Below are 14036 nucleotides of genomic sequence, written 5' to 3' on the forward strand. Positions count from 1 at the left end.
TATATGTGCACATATGCAAACATAAATGTGCATGTTAGGTGGGCGTTGCATATTTGAATGTGTGTGTGTGTTTCGCATAGTAAGACTTTCCCAAGCTCAATAACCAGGAAATTTAGTCCAAAGAAAAGACAGATCTGAGTTTGAGAGCCTTACTAAAGAATATCTCTGCTCGGTGCTCTAAAGAGCTTTCTCCTGGGACCACAGAATTTTCATCTAAAGATCTAAAGCAGCATAGGCAAATAAAAAAGCCAGATCACTCCATAAAGGGGAGAAAAAAAAACAAAAAGCTTTTTCTTGTCCTACAACTATGGTCCATGACTGGGAGAGAAGCTTTTTTTTTAGAAGAAACATAAAGAGAGCTCAATTTTATTAGGAGGAAGAAAGTATACTGGGTTTCAATTAAAGCTAGAAGCTGGAGGCAAATCCATTACCAGATGGCCAACAGGGTCAAACCTGGAAGCTTCTTTTAGAGACTATACATCCAGCAGAGAATCATGGGAAGTATCAGTTTCCACTGGAGAAATATCCATTAAAAACTCCATATGCAATGGAAAAACATATGTTTCCCCTCTATGTATGTTCCTTATTTACATATATTATTCATGTTATATGCTCCTCCATGCATGAATTTAGACCATATATGTCTACTTTTCTCACTGAGAATATGTGTATTTGTAGAAGAATATGTCCCAAATTAATGGGAAATTTTTTATTACTATTTTTCTCTTTTTTTTCTCAGTAGAAAAATCTTTTTGACAGGTCAGACCTTAAATAAAATAATTACATATTCATATATACAAAGAAGACTGCAGTTCTAAGGGACAGGTGGGGAGCTCCTTTCTGCAAAGGACTTAGCCAGGGCAAGAGGACCTACAATTTCTTAAAGGATTCACTGCAAATGTTCCCATACTCCTAGATCCAAAGGCAATAAGTTACAAAAGGCATTGGGGGGGAGAAAGTGGGATAAGGGCCATATTGCACCTGTAGAAACCTCCTCCCTCCAAAAACCCACTCCAAACCCTATATATCCCTCCTTCCCCTTAGCTCCTTGCCAATGTCCATGCTAAGAGTTGTAAATGTAGTAAGGTTCATGGTCCAGAATGGGGAGCCCTCCTGAAAACTCCAAAAGCTTTCTTAGGTTTCTGGGAGAAGCCTTGAAGAGGCAAGTCTGGCCTCCCCCCAGGGTTCAGTTGTAATCAGTCAGATGAGTCTCTGAACAAGGATGAGCTGGAGCTTCTCCCTTCTAATTCATTAACTTCATCCTCATCCTCATCCTTGTCCTTACCATCATACCCTTCATCATTGTCATTCTCATCTCCACCTTTCCTCTCATCTTCACTACTAGATTCAGAAGAATGACCTTTATCAGATAAAAAGCCCCCATTTTCATCATCATCATTCTCCTCTTCATCTTTTTCCTCTTTCTCCTCATCATTTTCATCTTCCTCTGACTTCGACTGCATGGTGGACTTAGATTTAGGGTTTTTGAAGCTTGGGTATGTTTTTATATTTAGTAGAGATGTATTCTTTATAAGTAGTACAGTCCTGCGGGAACAGATTCTTGACCCAAAGGTCCAAGGATACCTTGTATTGTTTTTGTTGTTCCTCTTATAGTTTCTTCTTGTAATCTCCTTCTGGTCCTGGAAAACCCACTGCCACTGGTTGCCAATCTCTACCACCCTCTCTTTCAATGGCAATTGGTACAGTTCCTCATTGGACAACAGCTCCTGAGAGAACGGGTAACCATTCATGACAGGCTTTTTGGGCTTCCCCTGGTATTTCATCTTCTTAGAGGAACTGACAGCTGCTGGGGGAGTCCATATCTCACTCAGCTCTCTCATACCTCTTCTAGTACTCAGCTGCCTTCTTAATCCACATGAGCCTCTCCTTTTATTTATTGTTCCAGGTTACCTCCATATCCTTCTGGACTTTCACCTGGTAATTCTTGAAATGTGCCAGGCAGTTTCCAGTGACTCTTTGCTGCATGATCTCTGAGATCTTGAATGACTGGCAACTTTCCCATTTTCTCCTTCTCTTGACCTCTGCTTTCTCTTTGACTCTGCCTGCAGGGCTAACTCCCTCATTGTACACCTGGCCTTCTTTTCCAACAGGTCATTCCATATGCACAACAAAAGCTGTGTCAGCCCCTTCTCTGATAGCTCAGGCAGCTCCTCCTGAAGTTGGCATTGCTTTTCCTTTAAGAAGATGAACATGGCAGAAGTCAGTCCATTTGAGTTTCTTAGCTCTATGCTTTCTACTGTCTGGAGAAAGTTTTTTAGAGGCAGGGCTAGTGACTTGCTTTCTATTGATGCTTAAATTTTTTCCCTCTTCCTCAGAAGGACTCTCCAAAAAATTTGGAAATTCAATCTCATAATCTTTTTTTCCTAGTCACATGTCTTGGGGGAGGCATCTTTCTCCTTCTGGGAAAAAAGATTCCCTTGCCGGCTACAAAGCACTGTTTTTTCTGTATTTGTTATGTCTTTCATATTGGTTATCAGCTCCACATACAAAAGTAACTTTTTGGAGATGGTTTGGTGGATCGCTCATCAAATCTATCCTTAAGCTGATATTCTGCCTTTGTAAAAGTGTTCTTGATGATGCCTTCATTGTTGATATTGAACTCAGGATGCTTCTGGAGGTAATCCCTCATACTCTCTCCTCTACTCCAGGGTCCTATCAATCCATTTCAGCCTCTTTTGTTTGGGGGATGAGGTCATTACATCCCCAGCTAGTCCTTCACCTCCTTCATAGCAGCATCAGGAAAAACTTTCAGGTAAACCTTCTTTTCATGAATATACCACAACTGCTTGGGGGCAGTTGGGTTTTTCACTTCTGATGTCTTAGTATTCTAGATTAGGTTGGGGTGATCCTCCTTGAATTGAGCCAGGTTTTATTTAAACTTTTGTTTTTCCTTATTGAATTTTTAATGTACTTCATCTTCTCAGAAAAGTCCTTGTACTCTTGTACTTCTTAGACAAGACTCATCAGATCCAGAATACTCATCTCTGGGTGAAATTTCATATACTTAGCCAGTTTCTCTATAAAGAAGCAGAAATAAGGGGTCAGGGGCTCCTTTGTTCATCCAGCTATTTCTTGAAGTTTGTTTTTTTTAAGGATTCTTAATGTGCTTTTGAACCTCTAGAACGAGTTTTCTCAATGTATGGAATTTCCTCATTTTACTGAAGATCTCCACCCAGTTGATTTTGCACTTATCCCTAGAGAAGTCCTTAAAAGTAAATTTCTACTAATCTATGTGTCACTTTGTGGTTTTTAACTTGGAGCTGTCATTAAAAGGCAGATTATTCTTCATGTATTCCAACAAAGTCATCATATCTTCCTGGAACCAGGGCTATGGGTCTTTGGATAGGGCCATCTCCAGGTTAGCAGGGCTGTCAGATTCTCCATTTTTCTCTAGCTGTAGAGTTTCCTTCTACCTCTGTCCTCTTGAGCCAGACAGGAGTGAAAGGCATTTCATCCCACTGAATCCCTGGGAGGGCCAAAGATAAGGGGTGAGAGAGACTAGGGTAGGGAATACTGGTCAAAAGTTATCCAGAAAGCTCCCAACCTGGAGTATAGCCCCAACCACCAGGCCTCATAGAGGCCTCTAAAACTAATTTTTTTAGCATTTCCTTGGAACCCTTGTGTACAATTAAAATAGAATACAACATTGGGGGTTTTACAATCTTTGATTTTAGTGAATGTACAAGAATAAGAGAATTTGCTATATTTTTTGGTTCGTGGAAACTTCCAGGTTCTATGTTCATATTTGTGAGGTAGACAGAACACAAAGTAAAAACAATTGGGGATCCATTCTACTTTCCATCTAGCCAATCAGAGTCAAATATATAATCTGTAGGCTCTATCTGTGTAAAGTGCTAAAATATTTTCAATGCTTGAAGCAACATGTAAGGCATAGTGTATAGAGAGCTGGTCTCAAAGTCAAAAGGACCTTGATCTTGCCTCTCTCAAGATTGTTTGAACTAGACAAATGATTGAACCTCTCACATCTCTAGGCCACTGGCATCAAACAAATAAAAATATGAGTCACTAAATCATACTGCTGATGATGGCTGCATATTGACTTAAAAAAACACATATTAAAATTTTGTTTTATTGTGTTTTTATCTATTTTGTTAAATGTTTCTAAATTAAATTTTAAGCTATTTTAGGACTGCACCTGGGAGCATTGCCACTTCAATTCTAACAGTTCTACTCTAATAAAGTAAAGGTTGCAAGAAAATTGCTGACCTTCATTGGCAGAAGAAGTTCCTCACCAGTATTTTTCTATACCAAATACTTCGCAGGTCCAGTCCCTAATCACTGACTTAAAAAAAAAAAAGGCAATGCTAACTTCTTTTTAAAACCCCAGATTTAGAGGTCAACTAGTTCCAATATTTAATTTTACCTACTTTGAAAAGAAACAGAAAATCCTCAGTTTCTTCTGTAAAATGAAGAAGTTGGGCTAGATAATACCTAAAGATCTTTCCATTTTTAATATTTTATGATCATTGCTACTCTCATCTGCAATGCCCTTAATTTCCTTCTATCTAACAAAGTTCTACTCTTTTTTTTGAAAATCAGTTCAAGTCCCATTTCCAGGGAATTAAAGAATATTACATAATAAAGATAATATATATTATACATATTATGATATATATGATAACTTCTATGGAGTTATCCCTGACTATTCTAGCTGTAATTGAAAAATCTCTGAATTCAAGCAAGCCTTTTAAAAGCTTATGCTGCACAATTCATTAGATAATTATACCTCCCATCTCCAGGCTTTCCTCTATTCACTGAGCCACCAAGCTGCCCCATTACATGTATTTTTCCAGGCTTCATATATTGGCTGTGAAGCTGAGAACCAATCAACAAATACATATTAAAAACCTAGAAAACACAAGGCAGTTTGCTAGATGTTATGAAAAAAAAATAAAACTGAAAATATTGAACCTACGCCCAAAAAACTTTCAAAAAAAGGATATACATAGTTAAAAAAAATAAGGCAACAAATGCTAAGTGCCAAACAAATGGAATGAGAGGGGTATAGGAATTTGGAGAATGAATTGAAACCAGTTCCGACTTCACCAAGCAATTCTTATAAATATATATTTGAGCCAACTTGAAATCAGATGAGAATCAGTAATAACAACAAATGTGAATACTCATACAAATTTAAGATGTTGGGTATGTGTTGTTTTCTTGTTTTTGCCTATGCAGGTTTAGAGATAACTTACTTAAAGGCAAGAATAGTCAAAGATATCTTCTCTTCCTACCATCCTTCCCCAAAGCGGACTTTGATTCCTGACAGAAAGAAATGAGGCTTAGGGGCAGAGGTTGGCCCGTCTGTTCTCCTTGGAGAGATGGAGTAGTGGGCCAGTATTATATCTATTTCTTCCTGTAATTATTACTAGTCTAGAATACATAATATTTACATTCAAGCTAATCTCCTGATCATTATTTCTTAATGAGAAGAGAGAGCTCCAAACTTTATATCCAAGGCTAGACTCCCCACCATATCCCAGTTCCAAAATGAACATACAATCTAGCAAAGAAACCCATTTATCAAAGTTGATAGCAAAACAGAAATCAAAGTAAGCATTCAAATGAAAATATATGTATATGTGTGTGTATACATATATTTCTGACAATACAGAGTAAATGAACTTTCTAATAGGAATGAGTTACTTAGTTCAATCAAGAGAAAGAGTCATATCTCATCCAAAGGGAAATTCCCCAAAGCCTCTGTTGTGGCAAATTGGGGATATGAAATTGTCATTATCACCATTACTAGAATTTTATATAACTTATGTAAAATTTATATTATTATTAGTGTTGTACTAATGGCTACAAATATTTCATTTGATCATCACAATTTCTCTGGGAGGTAACTACTACATTATCCCCATTTTACATTTGAGGAAATTAAGGTAAGCAGAGGTTAAGTGATTTTCCCAAGGTCACAAGACCAGTAAGTGTCTGAGGCTGAATTTAAATTCAAGCCTTTCTTACTCTAGGCCTAGCACTCTAACCTCTGCACCACCTAGCTACCAGAGACTGCCAGCCAGTTCCTCTTATAGCAGTTTCTTCCCAGTCTTTCTTTCCCTTCAATGACCTAAAAAGAAGTTGGAATCAAATGTCTCAATGATGGAAGCAAGAAGAATTCCGGACATTGAATAATTAATCTTCATCAATGAGGAGAAAGTGTTATGCAAATGGTAATTTGATCCAAATGTTATATAAAATTTATAATAACTTTCTGAGGGAGTTATTGCAAATATGAATCTATTTTCTACCCTCAACAGAACTGCATGAGATAGGAGTAGCACAACCATACTATTAACAGCATGGCCCTTTATTAACAGAGAAAGTCAAGGACAGGTATTGCTATTATTGTTGTTTTGTTTTCATTTTTAAATGTTTTCTTTTCTTTAGTTTTTGGAATAGATTTGAATGTGAGGAGATAAAACAGAAAAATGGTGCTCTCTGTGGAGTAGCTCATAACTTCCTTTCTGGCTGTTTAACAAACCTTGGGATGATAAGGTAGGTTAAACCTCATTGGACAGGGAAATATTCCACCCTCTCCAAAACTTACAAGAAAAAATACAATGAAAAGGACACACCTTGGATTGAGAAAAAGGGGTGTGCCCAACTAGAAGCAACTATAATGTGTACAGCATTTAGTTTGCTCAATTTGTAATACCTAGCAAACATTTAGAATTCCAGAATAGTAGCAACAATCATTGATGTATGCTGGTGGTTTTGTTGTGAGATGAATAACCCAGGGCAATAACCTTGGCATTAGTATTTTGGCTTGTCTGACATTGAGGAGATAATATAGAAATAGCAAAGGTCATGATCTGGGAAGGAACACTGGAAATACTCATTTTAAACAGCTTTGATTAATTTCTACTATTATTCTTAAAGTCTATATACAAGTGTTAAAGTCACTTTTATAAGACATAAGTAAAAAAGAAATGTAGAGGAACTTCTGATTGAGAAGGAGATTTTGAAATGTCATAGAGGAGCTTAACTTTTTGAGTTTTACTCCAGGGAACATATCTAAAAGTACAACATTACAAGTGATGAGCAAGGATAACAAGAAATAGCAATGAGTTTCTCTCTAGTGTAGGAATGCATAAACAGTTGGCAAAAAGTTTTTGGACAAAGGATAAGTAATTAACTCTAATGTGGGCTCTAGTTAATCACTTTGGGCTTTCTAAGTAGGAATGTTTGGAGGGAGGGGAAAGCCAACGTGAGTTCTGGTAATAGGGACTTGAAGCCAGAGTGGTATGTGGCTCTAGCTTTTGAGAATGTCACTGGGGGCAGACAGCCCCTCAAAATTTCTGACAAGGATGAAAGAATAGGGAAGTGTATACCTACTAGCAACAAAAGTCATATCTAGAGATAAGACAAACCCAACTACTGAAATAATAATGTTCCAAGAGCTTTTCAAGAGGCTTTGATAAAGGTAATTGTCAACATTGACATAGCAGGATAAAACCAACTCCAGGTTGATAAGGAGACAAAAAAAAAAAAGACTTTTAAGAACCAAGACATGCATCAAACCACCAGAAAACTGAAGCAGAAACCAGAGATTATACAAGAAGATGTATCCAACTACCAAATCCAAAACTGCTGTAACAGTGGTATCTAGATGACAAAAGGGATAGGATCAAAGAGGACAAGCCAATCACATAGAGTAAGATGGAGAAGAACCTGGTCCTAGTGGAAATCTCCAATCTAGACACTGAAACCGGAGATGTAAGCAAAAGAAAGAAGACACTGCACACAATTGTGGATTTTAAAATTAATATCCAATAACTAAGTCTTATAATTTATTAATTTTTATTAATAATAAACTAACTTAAAAAGTTAGAGTGAAAAGGTATTAAAATAACTTCAACCTCGCTCATGAAGGAGAGAGCAAGAGGAAGGGGCTACAGAACCTATAAAACAATAACATGACCACACAAACGTAGAGGCACAGGAGAGATTAAAGGGAATTTTGGGAAATACTAAGGGACTTATGGGGCATGAAGTCCAAGATTCAAAATCTCCATTTATACACAATGAAACATTATTATAGGTTAAGAGACATCCAAGAGGTAAACCTAGATTAACTTCAAATGAACAAATATAATCCCACAGTGGGGAAAAAGAATTAATTGCTTAGATACTAAGTATATATGGAATAAATGAAACAAGAAGTGATAATAATGATGATGAAGATGCTACTTGAATTGAAATTAGAACTCTGGAAAAATGGAGGGACTAAATAGCTTAAAAAGAGGGTTGACAATCTTACCCTTGAAGTGGAGTCCCTGAAAAAAATAGAGCAAAACAAGTGATTGAATTAGATAACAAAATAGTCAGAAGATTATTACTAAGACTAACTTGGAGAGATATAATTTACAAATCATTCAAGTTGAAAATTAAGACTAAATAAAAGCCTAGATGCTTCCCTTTATTAAATAATTTTTCTGATAAAGGTTCAATATCCAAGGAATATAAGGCTGCTAGATGGTACAGTGGATTGAGAGCTAGATCTGAAGTCAGGAAAGTTCCTAAGTTCAAATGTGGCCTCAGATATTTACTACCCATGCACCTTTGGGCAAGTTATTTAACTTTGTTTGCTCAGTTTCCTCATCTATAAAAATAAGAGAAGAAAATGGCAAACCATTTTGGTATCTATAAAACAAGGCCGTAAAGAGTCAGCTATCTCTAAAAGAACTAAACAACAATACAAGGAACTGATTTACATGTACAAAAACAAATCATTCTCAATAGACAAAATGGACAAATAATAAATAATTTTTTTTCTCAAAGAAGGAAGAAGGAAGGAAGGAACAAGCTATATGGGAGGGAAATCCTGTCAGTTAAAAGAACTCTGGGATTCTACCCCATATCTATTAGAATCTCAAAGATAAAAACACATAAATTGGCAATTGTAGGAGAGGCAGTGTAAGAAAAGGCATACTGAAACAATATTGATTGATTTCAATTTTTCCAACCATTCCAGAAATCAATTTGGGATTGTCATCCAAATCATTACACTGGGAATAATTCAGTTTCAATTAAATTATTGCTAATCATATATTCTGAAGAGTTCAAAAAACATGGGGAGAGAAATATTTATGACATCAATTTTTATTGTAGAAGTAACTGAAGACTATAGGGATATTCATCAACTGAAAAATGGCTAAACAAATTGTTGTTTGTGAATAAATTTATTTATTTATTAAATGTCATTTTATCATAAGAAATTATAAAAGGCATTATTCAGAGAAATCTGGAAAGAGCTGTATGAATTGATACAATATCAAGTAAAGACAAACATGAAAGATTTTATATGAGTACAATATTGTAATAGAATAAAACTTTGAAAGACTTTAGAACTCTGATCAATGCAATCCCCAGTCATAACTCCAGAAGCCTGATAATAAATCATACTTCCCACCTCTTGGCAGAGAGATGATAGACTAGAGGTGCAAAATGAGTCACCCATTTTCAATTACTTCTAATGTGTCAATTTGTTTTGTTTGACTGTACTTATTTGTTCTAACAGAAGGCTTCTATTTTTATTTCCTTGGGGCAGAGAGTTGCAGGAAGTAAGAAGATGGGGTGATTGTGATTCAAAAGTAAAGTAGAAAACAAAGAAAAGAGCATCAGTGAAATTATTTTTAAAAGACACAGAAGAGAAAAGAAGGAATTTCAGAAAACACAGAAACAGAGCAGTTTTACTACTACTGTGAATTTAATATATACTTTTTAGAAACGAAGTCACATGAAATGGAGATTTATGAATTCAAGTCACTATTTTTCTATTGTTTGTATATGAAGATGTTCATGTTTATTGATGTTTGTTAAGCTCATCATAATTTTTTTAATTAAGAAGAAAATAAAACAGAAGAGAAAAATAGAAGAATTTTCCTAAGGAGAATTATAATTAAGATGAAACCATTGTTCTAATGGGAATTTGCAGACTTAACTACTATTTTATGGGAACACTAACACAACTCACAAAATGTGGCAGCCAAAGTGAGTTATTGCCAACATTTTTGATAATCAGATGCATGGAGAGTTTGATAGTTTTCCCCAGAGTGCCCTCTAACGTTATATGCTTCACATGACACTTAAGATTCAGTATTTGATTGACAGCCAATAGTATTAGTTCTGACAGCTGAAAAGGATGAGACAATGTCCACATAAACACAAGGTCACAGAATTTTCTAATAGAAAAGTATATCAGTGATCAACTAGTCCAAATTATCTAGGCAAAATAATGAAATGAATTCCCACTATAATATATTCCACAAATCGTTATCCAGAACCTTCTTGAAGACCTCCAATAAAAGGAAATTGTCTCCTTAGAGAGCACATTTCACTTAGGAATATGAAGATACTCTTTGTATAGTCAGTAAAAGAATTTAATAGGGGCTCATGATTAATTCTGAGACAACTTGTCTCAATTTTCCTTTTGACTTTCCTTCCCTTGCATAATCCACTACTTTATAGCAAACACTCACTCAGAATGCAACCCAAAAATTCAGTTTAATTTTATCTAAAACTTCTCATAAAAGTACATAAGGCATATTTAAAAAGCTCAAATAGAGCAGCAAATTTCCAAGGTCACTTGACCAGGCAGTGAGTGAGGCAAGGAGGAGCATAAAGGAAATAATTTCACCATATCCCTGAGTATGGCCTATAGGCACATACAGACAAAAAGAAAATTCTGTTCCAGAAGATCACTTTTTAAGTGGGTTAATAAGCCAGCCAAAACTTCAATTGTCCATGATGATACTTATGCATGTGCTTTGTGGGACCAATTCACTCTTCTTTAACATTAGATCATAGCTGGTGTGAATCCACATTGCCTCTCTCTACTCTCCCTGGAGCAAGGAAGGATGAAGAGAATAAGCATTTATTAAATGCCCACTACATGCTAAGCACTATGCTAAGCACATCACAGATATTATTTCATTTGATCCTCAAAGCAACCTAGTAAAATAAGTACTATTGTTATCACTATTTTAAAATTGAGAAAATCAAGGAATATGAATTCACTTTCCTTGCGTTACCAAGCAAGTAATTATCTAAGGTCATATTTGATCTCAGGTCTTTCTAACTCTAAGACCAGCACTCTATTCACTATACCACCTAGCTCCTTTTATGAAGAATGTTCACTTCTTCACCTAATGATCCTTCATGCCCTCCTATTGGAGAGAATAATAATCAGCACTTTCCATCAACCCCTTTCAGGTAATGGGCTATAGATGATAGGTCTTTTCTTATCATCAAATCTAAAATTTCTTCTTTGCACTTTATACTCATTATTTTTTATTCTGCTGTGAAATTTAGAAGATTTCTTTCCCTAAAATTAAAAGAAACTGTCCTCAAGATTTGAACCCATGTTTCAAGTTTTACCACCATTAATGTAGATTCCTGGAGGCCATATTAATTTGGCTGCTTTATTGTTTAAGGCCATAAAAATGGCACACGTTCATGGACCTGGGGCCCTTATGATTAAAAGATGTCCAAAGACCACATAAGACAAGGGAGGTTTTACATATATATATATATATATATATATACATATATATATATATATATAGGTAATTGCTGCATATTCCTGAGTATACTTTCATTGTTAAACCAAAGTAAACCTCTTTTTTTATAACTATTAGATTATCTATAAGTATGTAAATTCATTCCAATATTGAACTTTAACTATTAGATCTAGTCAGATCTGGTCTTTTACAACTGGCATAATTGATAATAAGACCAGAGTGAGTCAGGGCCAAGATGGAAGCTTAATAGCAGCAAAAGCTAGAACTACTCTGGGAATACTCCCTAAGCAATTTTAAAATAGTTCCTCAAAATGACTGAATTCGGGGGCAGCTGGGGTAGCTCAGTGAATTGAGAGCCAGGCCTAGAGACGGGAGGTCCTAGGTTCAAATCCGGCCTCAGACACTTCCTAGCTGTGTGACCCTGGGCAAGTCACTTGACCCCCATTGCCCACCCTTACCACTCTTCTACCTAGGACACACAGAACTTAAGGCTTTAAAAATGTAAAAAAAAAATGACTGAAGTCACAGAAAAAACAAGGAGACAGAGTGAGGATGCTCTCCTGTAGAAAACAACTTGAAAGGTAGGCAGAGAGAGTTGGTCGTCATGGGATAAGGAGGAACTGGAAGTAAAACACTACACAGAGTAATGAAGGCCAACCACACACACACACACACACACACACACACACACACACACTTGCTGCACTAGGTTGCAAACCTGGGCATATGTCATCTTTGGAATCCTAGAATCCTGTCTCAGCTAAAGGTAGAGCATCCTACACCTATCACTTGAAGTCCAAAGCCCTGGAACTAGGGCCCCAGTGAGGCCCCAAAGTCCCTAGCATTTGGCCCTTTCAAGCCTAAATTGAATACCCTATTCCAGGGCAAAATAGCTCACAATGCTCTGAGTCTTGCAACCCATTAACAGAGAAGACAGAGTCAGCCATTTTTTCAGCATTCCTAGCACAGAGGCAAAAAGAAAGAAAAAGAAAGAAAAAGAAAAAAACAGACGGGGAAAGTGAGCAAACAGTAAAAAACAACAACCTATAAAAAATGAAGATCAAGCCACAAATTCAGTAGGGAACAGTGAAGCAAAGCAACTACATGCAAAAATTCAAAGAAAAATGAGAATTGGTCTCACGCACTGGACGATCTCAAAAAGAATTCAAAACCAAATAAGAGAGGTAGAAGAAAAACAAGGGAAATAAAGTAATGCAAAAGATAAATAGTAGCTTAAAAATAGAAATTGGGCAAGGGAGACGAAGGCACAAAAATTCAATGAAGAAAATAGTTCCATGAAAAGTAGACTCAACCAAGTAGAAAAGGAAGATCAAAATGTCATAAAAGAAAATCTGTCTTTAAAAATTAGAATTGGACAAATAGAAGCTAATGCCTTTATGAGACATCAATAAACAATAACACAAAATCAAAAGAATGAAAAAGTAGAAGAAAATATTAAATATCTCATTGGAAAAAAACAAATTATCTTAAAAACAGATCCAGGAGAGACAATATTGGAATTATTGGACTACCTGAAAGTCATGATAAAAAAATTTTAAAAGCCTAGATATCTTATTACAAGAAATTAACAAGGGAAACTACCCTGATATTCTTGAAAAAGAGGGTAAAAAAGGAATTGAAAAAATCCACAGATCACCTCCTGCAGTAAATCCCCAAATGACAACTTCCAGGAACGTGACAGTCAAGCTCAAGAGCTCCCAGGCTAAGGAGAAAATACTGTAGGTACCCAGAAAGAAACAATTCAAATATCATTGAGTCCTACTAAGGATTACACAGGATGTAGCAGATTATAATTTGAAGGATTAGAAGTTTGGGAATATGATATTTCAGAAGGAAAGGGAACTGGGTTTACAACCAAGAATCATTAACCCATCAAAACTGACTATATTATTTCAGGGGAAAATGTGACCATTAATAAAATAGAAGGTTTCCAAGCATTCTTGAAAAAAGACCAGACCTAAACATAAAATCTGATGTCCAAATACAAAAATAAAAGGGGAGCATAAAAAGGTAAATAAGAAAGAGAAAAAATTAAGGGACACAATAAGGTCAAATTGTTTTTATTCCTACATGGAAAGATAATATTTGTAACTTAAATTTTTTATCATTATCATGGTAGTTAAAAGAAGTATACATAGATAGTTTGGTAGTAGGCTGTTTAGACTGATATGCAAAAAAAAATCAAGGGTTGTAAAAAAGGATTGCACTAAGAGAAATAGAAAGAGAGGTAAAATGGAATAAATTATATCATATAAAGAGGCATGGGGGGAAAAGAACTATTACAGTGGAGGGAATGATGAAGGTAGTTATGGATGATAAAACCATACTCTCCTTGGAATTGTCTGAGACAGGAAATGATAGCTAGATTCTTTGAGGTATAGAATCTTATCTTACCCTATAGAGAAGGAGAAGAAGAATAAGAAAAGGGGTGGTAAGGAGGGGAGT

The 14036-nt window shown here is 35.8% G+C and overlaps 1 pseudogene; it reads right to left on the reverse strand.

The window, feature by feature from the left end:
- Positions 1-1196: 1196 nt before the first annotated feature.
- Positions 1197-14036, reverse strand: part of LOC123250761 — a 28491-nt pseudogene continuing 15651 nt past the window's right edge.

The sequence above is a fragment of the Gracilinanus agilis genome, chromosome 1 (genome assembly GCF_016433145.1).
Source record: "Gracilinanus agilis isolate LMUSP501 chromosome 1, AgileGrace, whole genome shotgun sequence".
In the NCBI taxonomy this organism is placed as follows: Eukaryota; Metazoa; Chordata; class Mammalia; order Didelphimorphia; family Didelphidae; genus Gracilinanus; species Gracilinanus agilis.